The sequence below is a fragment of the Narcine bancroftii genome, chromosome 5, assembly GCF_036971445.1.
Source record: "Narcine bancroftii isolate sNarBan1 chromosome 5, sNarBan1.hap1, whole genome shotgun sequence".
Taxonomy (NCBI): domain Eukaryota; kingdom Metazoa; phylum Chordata; class Chondrichthyes; order Torpediniformes; family Narcinidae; genus Narcine; species Narcine bancroftii.
The window spans coordinates 175,735,864-175,749,214 of NC_091473.1; positions in this window are offsets into that span (position 1 = coordinate 175,735,864).

Genomic DNA, 13,351 nt, shown 5'->3' on the forward strand with positions numbered 1-13,351 from the left:
TGGATTGGAGGACAATCCACAGGACCACAAAAGTGGCAGAATGAATCACTGGAGTCTCCCTTCCCCCTCCCCATCTGACTTGATCTACTAGGATCATTGACTGGAGAGGGTGCACAAAATCGATGAAGACCCCTTCCACCCTGCACACAGCATCTTTCAGCTGCTCCTGTCAGGAAAGAGATAGAGGAGTATCAGAGATAGAGGAGTATGAGAGCCAGCACCAGGCTGAGGAACAGCTTCTTCCCACAGGCAGTGAGAATGCTGAACAACCAAAGGAACTGCTCACACTAACCTTCTGAGACTCTCATGTTGACAAAACAATATTGATTTATTTATATGATACTTGTCCTGCATATGTATTGTTTGTCTGTACATGTGTTATATCTAGTTGTGCATCTGCGTGTTTTGGACCAAGGACCAGAGAACGCTGTTTCGTCAGATTGTACTTGTGCAATCGGATGACCATAGATTGTCAAGTTGACCATCTTGACTTGACTTGAAAACAGAGGATGCCAGAAACACTAAGCAGGCCAGGCAGCATCTGCATGGAGAGAAACGGGATTAATGGTTTAAGTCACTTCAGAACCCTTCAGTCAAGTGAAAAGAAAGTTAATTTTAATTTGCAGAGAATGTGGGGGAAGATGAATTGGACAAAGGAAAATCTCTGATCAAATGAGGCCAAGTCCTCCATTCTATGGGTTAATGGGGGCCATAAGAAAGAGTGAAAGTGAAAAAGGACAGTTAGGGAGGGAGAAGAAGAAAGAATGAGAAGATCCAAAATGCAGTGGTTTAGGACATGGCCCAGTGGTTCAAGCTGTGCTGGAGAGAGAAAACCTGAGCCCATGTCATAGATAAATGACTTACAGCTCAAACCTCTACAGAGAAAGTGTGTTACCTGAAGTTGTAGAATTCAACATCGCTCTGGATGAACGTCATAGGCCCAGACAGAAGATGAGGCCTTGCTCCTCAAACCTCTGTTGGGACTTAATATAACAGTGCAGGAGGCCACTGATTGTTAAGTCGGAGTGGGATGGAAAATTAAGATGGAAGGCAGGAGAGAGCTCTGAGTTACTCCTGTAGACTGAACGTAGTTGCTCAGCAAAGTGATCACTCTATGTGCATTGTAGAAGAGAATATTCATTGAACACCAAACTCAATACACTGGATTGGAAGAAGTACATGTCAATCACTGCTCCACTTGGAAAGATCGTTTGGATCCTTGTATGGTGTGGAGGGTGTGATAGTACAGATTCTATCACCAATGTGTATATGTACAGATGGTAGTGTAGGATGACTGTGATTGGCTGAGAGTGTAGCCACACCTACTGGCAGGTCTTGAAGGATTGCTCTTAGCCAGACCAGGTCATTCTAGACTTGTCGACCTACTTGTGATACGTTCCAGTCTTTTAGTTAATAAAAGCCTTGGTTTGGATCAATAAGCCTTTGGTTTATCGACGCACTCTACAGAGGGAAGAGGTGAAAGCACAAACGTTGTCTTACCTGTGGTTGCATAGGGAAGTGCTCTGAGAAAGGAAGTGTTTGTGCGGATGCAAGAGCAGAGAATAGTGCCTTTGAAATGCTGAAAGAAGTGGGAAGGGGAACAATTGCCTGCTCGTGGAATCTTGCTGAAAGTGGCAGAAATTGTGAAGAGCGATCCAATGAGTGCAGAGGTTTGTACGGCAAAAAGATAAGGAGGAGAAGGGGTCAGAGCAGAGGCACATGGAATAAATGCGATACAGTCAAAGTCTCTGACATCTTTGGTTATGGGGAAGTCACGGTTCAGGAAGAAGGAAATCTCATGCACCTGTGTGGAAAGTTGCATCACCTGAGCAAAGCTGGAAAAGTCATACAATCACACAGCATACAAGCAGGCCATTCAGCCCAACCATCCCTGCTGAATAGTGGGCACCCTTCCATATTAATCACATTGCTCAACACATACTGCTCTTCACCTAAGAAATTCATGTGCTCAAAGGCTATTAGCAACCCAGCTTCAACTATTATCTCACATAATGCACTCCTGGTACTCACCTTTCTCTGGGTGAAGAAGATCACCCTCATATCCCCTCTCAATTCGTCCTCCATCCTAAATCATTGACCTCTAGTTTTATTTAACCTCTGATATGGGGATATGTTTCCCACAGTCCTCCCTTATTTTAATGTAATTAGACTTGCCCAATTTAATAATTTTGTTACTGGTCCATTCCCATCCCTTTTCATAACCACTTAAATCTATATTGAGTTATGGCCACTATTTCTTAACTGGTCTACCACTGACAGTCCACATGAACAGTAGCATTCCCCAAGATAAGGTGCAGTAATGTTGTTTCCCCCATTGGTCTCTCTAAATCAGGGGCTCCCAAACGTTTTAGACGATCGACCCCTTCATGGAATCCTTGATCCCTCATTGACCCCCCCAGGCACGTACAAAATAAATAAATAAATAAATATGAAGAATTACGTAGACGTGCACCTTCCATGTGCATTAGGGAGGGAAACTGCATATCAACACCTGCTTTGGTTGGAGATTGGTGAGTTTTAGTTGTAAGTCACCACTCTCCTTCAGGTTCAGTCTGTTTTGCTATAATTGCATTTGTGTGGCTAAAACCAGCTTCATCCATGTACGAACTTGTGAATGCAAGTGAAAATGGCTCAACCGCTGCACTAAACCTGGGGTATTTAGTAGCAGTATTTACATTGCTCCAATAGTCACTGAGGTTTTTTTACTTTTGAACAATGATTTAGCTTTAAGATTCACACACATACCAATGAGTTGATCTTCTAAGTGAGATTCAATGTCTGCATTTTCCATTTGCAAATCAAACAGTGTAATAATCCAGACAGGTACATGCATTTTCTCCAGGTCCTTGAAACATATTTTAAAGCCTTCCCTTAATTTTTCAAGGTGCTTTATGTAGATCTCCAAATCATAGTCTGAAATGTTTTCATCTTCTTCCAAAACTGAAAAAAATTCTTAAAATCTCTTCATGCCAATGAAGATTTAAATAGGCCTATTTTGATTTGGAAACATATTAGGATGGTTCAGGCTTGAATAATTGTAACATCTTTACCTTGAAGACATTTCTGTACTTCACTAAATTTTGAATCTAGGTCTGCCAAATAGAACAGATGGTATTACACTTTTTCAACTCGTCACATAGTGATGGGTCCACATCCGTAAGAAACTCCACAGTTGACTCATACAAGTCAACAAGTCTTTGCAAGCTATCACCTCTTGACAACCACCTTACCTCGGTGTGCAAAAGTAATTGATTCAAAGTTTCATCACTTTTTTCACAAATCATTGCAAATAGTCGCAATTTGAGAGGATATGCTTTAATTTTATTGACTGACCTAATACACACTTTCAAGGCGTCATGCAGTTCACCACTGAGTTTCTTGGCTACAAGATGGTGTCTGTGTAATGCATGGTAAACAGTATATACATTGGGAACCCTTTCCTTGAGTAAGGTAGCAAATCCTCTGTAATGGCCATCCATTCCCCGATGCACCATTGGTAACCACTGTAGTAATATTCCCGAAGGGAAACACTGTGTTTCTTCAAATAATCTCCAAACATCAAAAAATTGTCTCACCTTTCACATCATCTTTAAGGTACTTGGGAAACAAAAATTTGTCAACAATGCATTTTAGGCTTGGACAATAATACCTCACATCGGCCATGAGAATATTTGAACTGCCGCAAGTTGCTTCATCAAGTTGGATGGGAAACTTGCAATGTTAAAGGTTTCCTACACTTAATGGCATGCTTTTTAGAACAGGTTGAGAGTCTTTCTCCATAATTTTTTCAATCACATCTTTGATTACAGGTATTATGATCTCCTCATCAATGCTAGACAATTTTTGTTTCTTTGCTATATTAAGGGAGAAACTGTATGATTCCTTCAGTCCTCCTTCATTATCAGCACTGGCAGGTGTTTTAAGATAAGTCTTTAAATTTCCAATTTTTTTCTTTCAGTGCCTTAAAAAAAATCAATATCTTTTTCTTATCAGAGTGAATCCTTTCAAGGTGGTCTTTAATCTTTGCAGGTTCCATGGCATCATTACTTAAAGCCTTTTCACATAACAGGCACCTAGGTATTGTTTCATTAGTAAATGAAGGTACGAATCCAAATTTCAAATACTCTTGTGAATATTACTGGTACTTATTCTTAGCATTAGTGGCTGCCATAGTGCTTAATATAAATGTGGCAAATTTACACAGTAAATACACAACTATCAGTTCACTGACACCTCCCTGATCACTATGGATGTTGAGTATGCACTGGCTGTTTCTGGACTAGTTGGCGTCGTTGGACAGAAAATGACGTAGCTGGGAAACTCTCCCGAGCATTGCCACAACCCGGATTTTCATTACATACTTGGAAACAAAGCAAAGGCTAAGCTAAAATGTGACAAGACTACAATGCTAAGTATGTGTTTATCGACCTCCAGGCTTTTATCGACCCCCAGGGGTTGACATGGATCACTTTGGAGACCCCTGACGTAAATGCTGCATCAAAATCTCTCCTGGAAAACTCCTCAAAACTTTGGCCCGCTTGAGTCTTTAATACTAAGGCCATTCCAGTTCATATTTGGGAAATTGAAATCTCCCAGTACAATAACCCTATTTTTTTATATACATCTTTCTATCGACCTCCAATATTTGTTTTTCTCTCTAACTGACTTTTGGTCTGTAGTACATCCCCTGCAAAATGACAATAGCCTTTTACTTTTCAATCTCTACCCCATGGCTTTTAATGAGGAGCCTTTAAGGATATCCTCCCTCAATAATGAAGGAATGTAATCTTTGACCAACACCTCCTCCCTTTTTACTTCCTTCTCTGACTTGCCTGAAAATTCTGGGATATGGAAATTGAATGCAATTTTTAAACAGAAGGAACTTGGGAGAAAGGATCGTTGGGATGGCTGTGGGAATCTGCAGGTTTGTAGTTGATGGTCCTGTTGCTGTCTTGTTCGCCTGAGATGGAAAAACCCAGAAATGGAAAGAAAGAGACAACGGTAGACTTGTAAAGGCAAGAGAGGGATGGAACTTGACATTTTTGAGCTCTCAGTGACTAAAAGTGAGGTGATGTTTTCAGTATGAGGTCCCCTCAGTTTCTTGTGCCTTTGAATTATTGACTCAGATATTGCTCACAGTTATATTAGAAGCCTGGGCTTCACGAGGCGAAGTGGTATAGATCTGTGCACTCAAGAGCAACTAACCTCTTTATTAATGTTCTTCATTACCCACTTCCTACTCTCCCTTCATTACATATTCGAGAAAGGTCAAGCCATTAAATGCAATCATTATATTAACATGCTGACTATGTAAATGGACTGCAGTGAAAAGAGACTAGGATAGATATTATTCAATGTCTGGAAAGGCACTTGAACTGGTGTCTTCTCTGAGGAAATACCGCAACCTCATCATTCTCTTGGACTTGATGGCCTGAAGCAATATACAGTAGAAGTCTGAAAATCCAGACTCCCCGGGGATTGGTCAGTCTGGATTTCCTGGATTCTCGGCAGTACTTTTAAAGTTCATATTTAAGGAGAAATAAAGAGATGTACAGGCACATTTTGATAGTTTATTCATTAGCAAATACAGCATGCTTCATTTATCAAAATGAGCAATTTAAAATAAAATAAAAATGCCACCGGACATCTATGGCTCTTACGCACACACACACAAAAAGCCTGGCTAAATTTTTTAAAAGTTTGAGAGTTATCGAAAAATCCCAATTCACAGGTGATCCGGATTTCTGGCATCTGGATTTTTGGACTTCTACTATAACACTTCTTGCCCAGTTAATTTGCTGCTTCTTCGATGAATTCCAATAGGAAGGATCCAGATTGTGGACCCAGTTTGGAGGTCACAGGGCAGAGCCCTGTGAAAGAGGAAAAGTCAGGATAAAGGAAAATCAGCAGAGGGGGAGGGGAGAAATTGCAACATCAAGGTAATGGTAGCAGATTGCTATCCTCTGTGGGAATCCATCTTCTCAATGGAGAGGCACAATGAGATCATTTAAATTGTACCCCTCTGAAGCTAGCCTTACTTCTGGTTTCTATGAGATGGGATTGCCCAGGCAGGTTCCCTTTAAATGATTCCAGAACAGGCCTTACCTGCCTGTGAAGAGTAGTACCACATGAGTGCCATAACCATTGCAGGCCACTGTTGTGAAAATTAGAAACAGCTTCAGCTGAGCTTTGAACTCTACAGGATGCCATAGCACATAGATGAATCGAACTCAGCCTGTGTGTAAAACCCCAGAAGAAAAACCATGGATTGATTCTCAACATGTTATTATTCAGTGGATATAAACATTATGCTGCATTTCTTTGCAAATCTACACCAAACAGCTTCAATGTGAAATATGATTTTTAGAAGAGATGATTGAAATAAAATCTCTCCAAGTGCTTTGTATAAATTCCTTTTCTAAAAGCATCTGATCCCAACATAAATGTGGAAAGTTTCTCAAGAATCTCGTCATGTGGTTTGTGCATTCGGAGCACGAGTTAAAGGCTCCTTCTACACCCACTCCGAGTAGATTCAGAAATGCCTCAGATATCGGAGCTGTTCACCTGAAACAGCTGGGAGCCTCGCAGATTTATATCAGTCGAATATGTAACATCCTGTTGCTTGATGGGCAAAAAACCTGTGCAGCAAATTAAATTTCAAGGCAATTTTTTGATTTTACACATCAGAGATCAGAGTCTGGTACATTGTTTCATTGAGGCTTTGAATTTATTCACCTTGCCTGAGAGAAAGATCCCATCAGGAAAACTGTCCTGCGAAACACTGCCAGTTTTAAAATAAATGAGATAGCTCTGCAGTTGTCCCACACATAGGTAACCAGTGTTATTTGTAACCATGGCAATCCCTCTCCATGACTACCCTTTAACAATCTGGAGAGTCAGCTGTACATTATCTCACTGATGATTCCCATACAAAATCATATAAGCATCAAAATAAAGACCGGATCGAATGAGTGTTGACACCACCCTTATTTAACAGCCCACTAATTTCATAACATAATAATGATCAATGTATTTTGTGGTATCAATAACTTTAGCTGCCTTCCCAGTCATTCACTCCATTTCATTTTCTCCAGCATTTGCTGAGGCTGAACATACTGTTCACAGACTTTGTGGCGAGCTTTCAATCACAACTCTCTTTCAGTCTGTCTGCTTCAATTTCCTAATCTGAAATACTCTTTAAAACCTACATCTTTTCTATTTAAAATATTTTTATTGTTACTTAAAGTATAAACAGTTGAATGGTACAATTATACAAAGTGCAACATATTTTTAAAAAATACAAATATGATCATAATTAAAGAGTCAAGAGAGCAGTCTTAATAATGAAATAGAACATAACAACAAAAAAAGGAAGAAAAAAAGTTTTCAAGGCCATTTCAAAGCCCCCTTCCTCTAAGCAAGGTTGAAAGTTGTCGTGTACGAATCTAATATCTTCCTCGTTGGAGAGGGACAGCACTGCGCCAGAATTCCAAAACCACTAAATCTTAAGATTATGATAGTAGTCCAAAAAAGTAGTCTTTTGGAATTTAATATTTGAATCTTAGATAGCATATCTATTTTTCTACAAATTTAAACACGACCTAATATCGTTTAGCCATTGTGCACGTGTAGATGGCGTATTATCTCTTCATTTTATCAAAATTGCACAGTTGGCGACCAACGAAGTAAAAGATAAAATTCGCTCAGTGTGGAAGTCAGTAATACATCATCCTCTTGAGATATTCCAAAAAGAACAATTAAAGGGCAAGTTCTAATTTTAAATTTGAAATCACCAATAAGTGTTTGAAAAGCATGCCTCCAAAATTTCTCTAAGCTAGGGCAGGTCCAGAACATATGAACTAAAGAAGCATTTGTCACATAAAGGATTCATATCAGAAATAAAACGGGACAATTTAACTTTAGACATATGTGCACTGCGGACCACTTTAAATGACAATAAACCATGCCATGCACAAAAGGAAGTAATGTTAATGAAATTAAAAATAGAATCCCAAACCTCATTGGAGAGCGAAAGTTTCAGATCCTGCTACCAGGCGTTCTTGATTGTCTTAATTTAAGAGGTCTTAAATTTACCACTTTGTCATAGATAAGAGATATTAAGCCTTTATAAGGAGGTTGCAATTCAAAAAATGTATTAAGAATATTTATCTCAGGGATTAGAAATCTGAGACCAAACAAAATGTTTAATTAGCAAATATCTAAAACAAAATAATTTTAGTACAGTTGAATTTTACCATTAATTGTTCAAAATATGCAAAATTGGTGTCAAGGAAAAGATCTTTGAAACATTTAATACCCAATCTATGCTAGTCATTAAAGGGCTGAGTCTTGCAAAGAAGGTTGAGAAACGTGATTGGATATAATATGACTGGCAAAAGGAAATCTCTGAAATCAAAAAAAACCTTCTAAATTATGCCCATATTCTCAAACTCTGTTTAATTGTCAAATTATCAGTTAATTTATATAGAGAAGAGTATGAAGAGGACCCTGTTAATCTTCAACAGGGTACTCATCAAGGTTGCCCTTTAAGTCTATTGCTTTTTGATTTCGTTTTGGAACCATTAACAATTGCCCTTTGTGAGCGTCGAGGGTATTTATAGGAAGGGCATTGAACATAAAGTTTCTTTATATGCAGTTGATCTATTGCTCTTTGTATCTAATCCAGATGCTTCCTTACCAAACATACTACCTTTGTTATCACAATTCAGACAGTTTTCAGGTATAAGTTGAATTTGCATAAGAGTGAACTTTTACTTTTAAGTGGTCCTACACCAAGATTTTCTGATTCTCCTTTTAAGATCGTGAAGGATCAATTTACTTATCTTGATATTACAATTACAAGGAGTTATAAACATCTTTTTAAAGGAATTTTTTCTACTTTATTTAATCATGTAAAATTGCTCATAAGAGATGGTCACCCTTATCTATTTCTGTGATTGGTTGTATTAATGCTACTAAAATGAATATTTACCTAAATGTTTGTATCTTTTCCAATCTAAACCAATTTTAATTCCTGCCTTTTTTCAATTCACTTAATTTGCTTATATCTTCTTATATATGACAAGGAAAATGCCACCACTTGAACAAATTTAATCTTCAGAAAGCCAAAAGGAATAGTGATTTGGCATTTCCTAATGTTAAATTTTATTATTGGGCGGTCAATATATGTAACTTTATTCTTTTACTACAATTTGATAATTGAGTTGACTGCCCTATGTGGGTAGAAATAAAACTAAATTTTGCTAAGAATACATCCATGTTGGAAATTCTAGGGTCCTGTTTATCCTCTTCTCTATATAAAAAAAAACTTACATCTCTGCCCAAACATCTTTTGAAGTAATTTCAAATGTTAGTTGATAACATTTCTGTGAAGCGCTTTTGAACTACACTACCCTGAAGGCTTGATATACACGCCAGCGATGAAGTCCTGTTGCAACCAAAAATTATAAAAAGAGAAATTTCACTAAATGCTCAGCACACCTATGGAAAGAGCAATGCAGAAAATGTTCACACTCAATTACTTTACTTAGGATAAAACTGATGAAAATCAGTTTGATGGTGTGATAGACAGCCAAGATTTTCAAAGGTGACAGAGGGATCTGGAAAAATAGGCTGAAAATGGCAGATGGAATTTAATGGCGACAAGTGTGAGGTGTTGCATTTTGGAAAGACAAACCCAGGTAGGATATCCATGTTAAATGGTCAGGCACTGAGGAGTGCAGTAGAACAGAAGGATTTGGGAATACAGATACATAATTCCCTGAGAGTGGTGTCATAGATAGATAGGGTTGTAAAGAGAGTTTTTGGCATATTGGCCTTCATGAATCAAAGTATGGAGTATAGGAGTTGGGATGTTATGGCAAAGTTTTTTAAGATATTGGTGATGCCAAATTTGTAGTTGAGTGTGCAGTTTTAGTCATCTAACTACAGGAAAGATATCAATAAGATAGAAAGATTGTAGAGAAGATTTACTAGGATGTTGGCCGAACTTCAGGAACTGAGTTGTGGGGAAAGGTTAAACAGGTTAGAACTTTATTCCCTGGAGCGCAGAAGAATGAGGGGAGATTTGATAGTGGTATTTAAAATTATGAGAGGGAGAGACAGAGTAAATATAGCTAGGCTTTTTTCCACTAAGGGTAGGTGAGATACAAACATGGGTTAAGGGTGAAGGGGGATAAGTTTAGGGGGAACTTCTTCAAACAGAGAGTGGTGGGAGTGTAGAAGCTGAAGTGTGAATGCGGGCTCAATTTTAACATTTAAGAAGAATTTGGACATGTACATGGATGAGAGAGGTATGGAGGGCTATAGACTAGATGTAGGTCAGCGGGACCAGGCAAAAAATGGTTCAACACAGACTATGAGGGCCAAAAGGGCCTGTTTCTGTGTTGTAATGTTTTGTGGGTTTCTGTAGTTCTAAAACCGTATCTTTCACCAGGAGGAAGGTGCAATCTTTTGTAAGTTGCTGTAAATCATTAATTTTTTTACAGCATTACTAATCCATGCTAGATTTCAATTTAATATTAATTATGCAAGGTTCATTAATGTAACATATTTCACAACTATTGGAATTATGGTAAGTACATTGAAATCATGACTTTACACACAGTGAGGTCTAATAATTTCCTGAAGATACCTAGTGGTGCAATTAGAGCAGGAATCAACTGAGGCTATGGTAATCTGATAGAGGGCACGTAAATCCTTTTTAATCAGATGGAGCAACACTCCCACTAATGGGAAGTTGTTTATGGGAGTTGAAATGGGGGAAGCTGGGAAAATACAGATAGAAAGAAGACAAAAAAAAACTAAATGCAAGGATATGCTTTAAAAACAGTTATCTCTCAGACTATAAGGACAAATCACGTAGCTGCAAGCTATAATTTTAAGAGTGTATTTAAAAAAAAGCTCTTTTTTCAAAACTAGTTTTGATTTGTAATTGTGTTTATGTATCAATCAGGAGGGCTAAACGAAGAAGCGAGTTTGCTTTGGCAGACAAAGTAAAGAAAACCGCAAAAGGTTTCTACAGGTATATTAAGATCAAAAGGATAGCAAGGGACAAAGTAGGTCCCCTTGAAAGTGAGAGTGGTTGGCTTTGTATGGAGTCAGAAGAGATGGGGGAGATTATTTTGCATCAGCATAGAGTTTGGGGAAGGAAGGACAACAAGCAGTGAGGTCATGGAACCTGTACAGATTGAAGAGGAGGAGGTGCTTGCTGTCTTAAACCAAATAAGGGTGGATAAATCCCCAGGGCCTGACAAGATATTCTCTAGGGAGGGAGGCTAGTGTAGAAATTGTAGGGGGCCTGAAAGAAATATTTAAAATGTCCTTAGCCATGGGTGCTGTGCCAGAGGGTAGCTCACATTGTTCTGGAGTTTAAAAAAGGCTCCAAAAAGAAACCCAGGAAATTATAGGCCAGTGAGCCTGATGTCAGTGTAAGGTGGACATTCCAAAAGGTGGACATGGTCATAGGTTTGCATTTGTTGTCTTTTCAATACATTTAAAATTTATTTTAAAAATATATAACCTATGACCATGTCCTCCTTTTTGGAAATTTGGAAATGGCCACATCAGTGGTAAGTAAAGTATTGGACTGTGTTTTAAGAGATTGGATATACAAGTATTTGGAGAGCCAGGGACTAATTAGGGATGTTTAACATGGCTTTGTGTGTGGTAGGCCACGTTTAACCAATCTTTTAGAGTTTTTCAGAGGTTACCAGGAATGTTGATGAAGGAAAGGCTGTGGATGTTGTCTATATAGATGTTGTCGACATTAGACCTGGTCAATAGCAAGGCTGTTGACAACATCCAACATGAGAAAATAGTCAGGAATGTTCAGTTGCTTGATATTCATAGTGAGCTAGTAAACTGGATTCAACTTTGGCTCTATGGGAGAAGCCAAAGAGAGCTACTGCTTCTCAGACTGGAGGCCTGTGATTAGGATTATGCCTCAGAGATCGGAGCTGAGACCATTGTTGTTTATCATCCATATCAATGATCTGGATAATAATGTGGTAAATTGGATCAGCAAGTTGGCAGATGACACAAAGATTGGAGGCATTGTGGACAGAGAGGCATGCTTTCAAAGCTTGGAGAGAGATCTGGACCAGCTGAAAAAATGGGCTGAAAATTGGCAGATGTAATTTAATGTAGACATCACTGAGGAGTGCGGTAGAATAGATGGATCTGGAATACAGATACATAATTCCTTGAAAGTGGTGACATAGGAAGATAGGGTTCTAAGAGAGGGTTACAGAGTTCTGTGTTGTTTATTGGCCTATGTGTTGTGTGGTTTTATGTTTGCCTTAGAGAACCAAGGTGAAGGTGGACTGCTGAGAGAGTGGGAGATGATCTGAGCACGTGCAGATGGAGTAGAACATCCTATTTTGTACTTCTGGAAAAAGTTTAATGACCATCAACGAAATCACTCAACCATTGAGAAGGAGTTATTAGCGCTTGTTTTAGCATTGCAACATTTGATGTGTCTATTTTTACTGCTCAAAAACCATTAATAATATATACAGATCATAATACATTAGTTTTTCTGTCTAAAATTAAAAATAAGAAAAGATGATTATTGAATTGGAGCTTGATTTAATTATTACGCACATAGAGGGTATGGATATTGTAATAGCAGATGGTTTGTCAAGATGTTAATCTGGGTAGATATGAATCTTTCTTTTTCAATCTTTTTATTATTATTATAATTTATAAACACATACAGTTCAAAGAGATATAAAAATACATAGTAAGTAATGAATTAATACAGAGATATTAAACAATAATATTACAGAATAAAAATATATCATAAAAAAATTTTTTTAGATCAGTTTAGGGTGCGAACTATCTCTAAAAAAAAGATATAATTAATAACAATATATGAAAAAAGAGAAAAAAAAAACCCAAAAAAGAAGAAAAAACAAATCTGAATTAAAAAAACTTAAAAAAAAAACAAAAAAAACCTACAGATATAGCTAAACCACGCCGATCACTCCGATCTCATCTTACAGCCCAATTATCATACATAATCATAGAAAGAAAACAGAGCCAGATCAACTCACCACAAATGAATCTAATCACATAATTATTTTTAAAAAATAGTGTTTTTATTTTATTTTATTTATGTAATACTTCCATTAATTTGTTCTTGTGGACCAAATTTTTTTTTTTAGCAGGAGAGGTGTTACAGAGTTCTGTGTTGTGTATTGGCCTATGTGTTGTGTGGTTTTATGTTAAAAAGTGACAGTTTGCCTTAGAGAGTCAAGGTGAAGGTGGAGTGCTGAGTGAGTGGGAGATGGACTGAGTATGTGCAGAA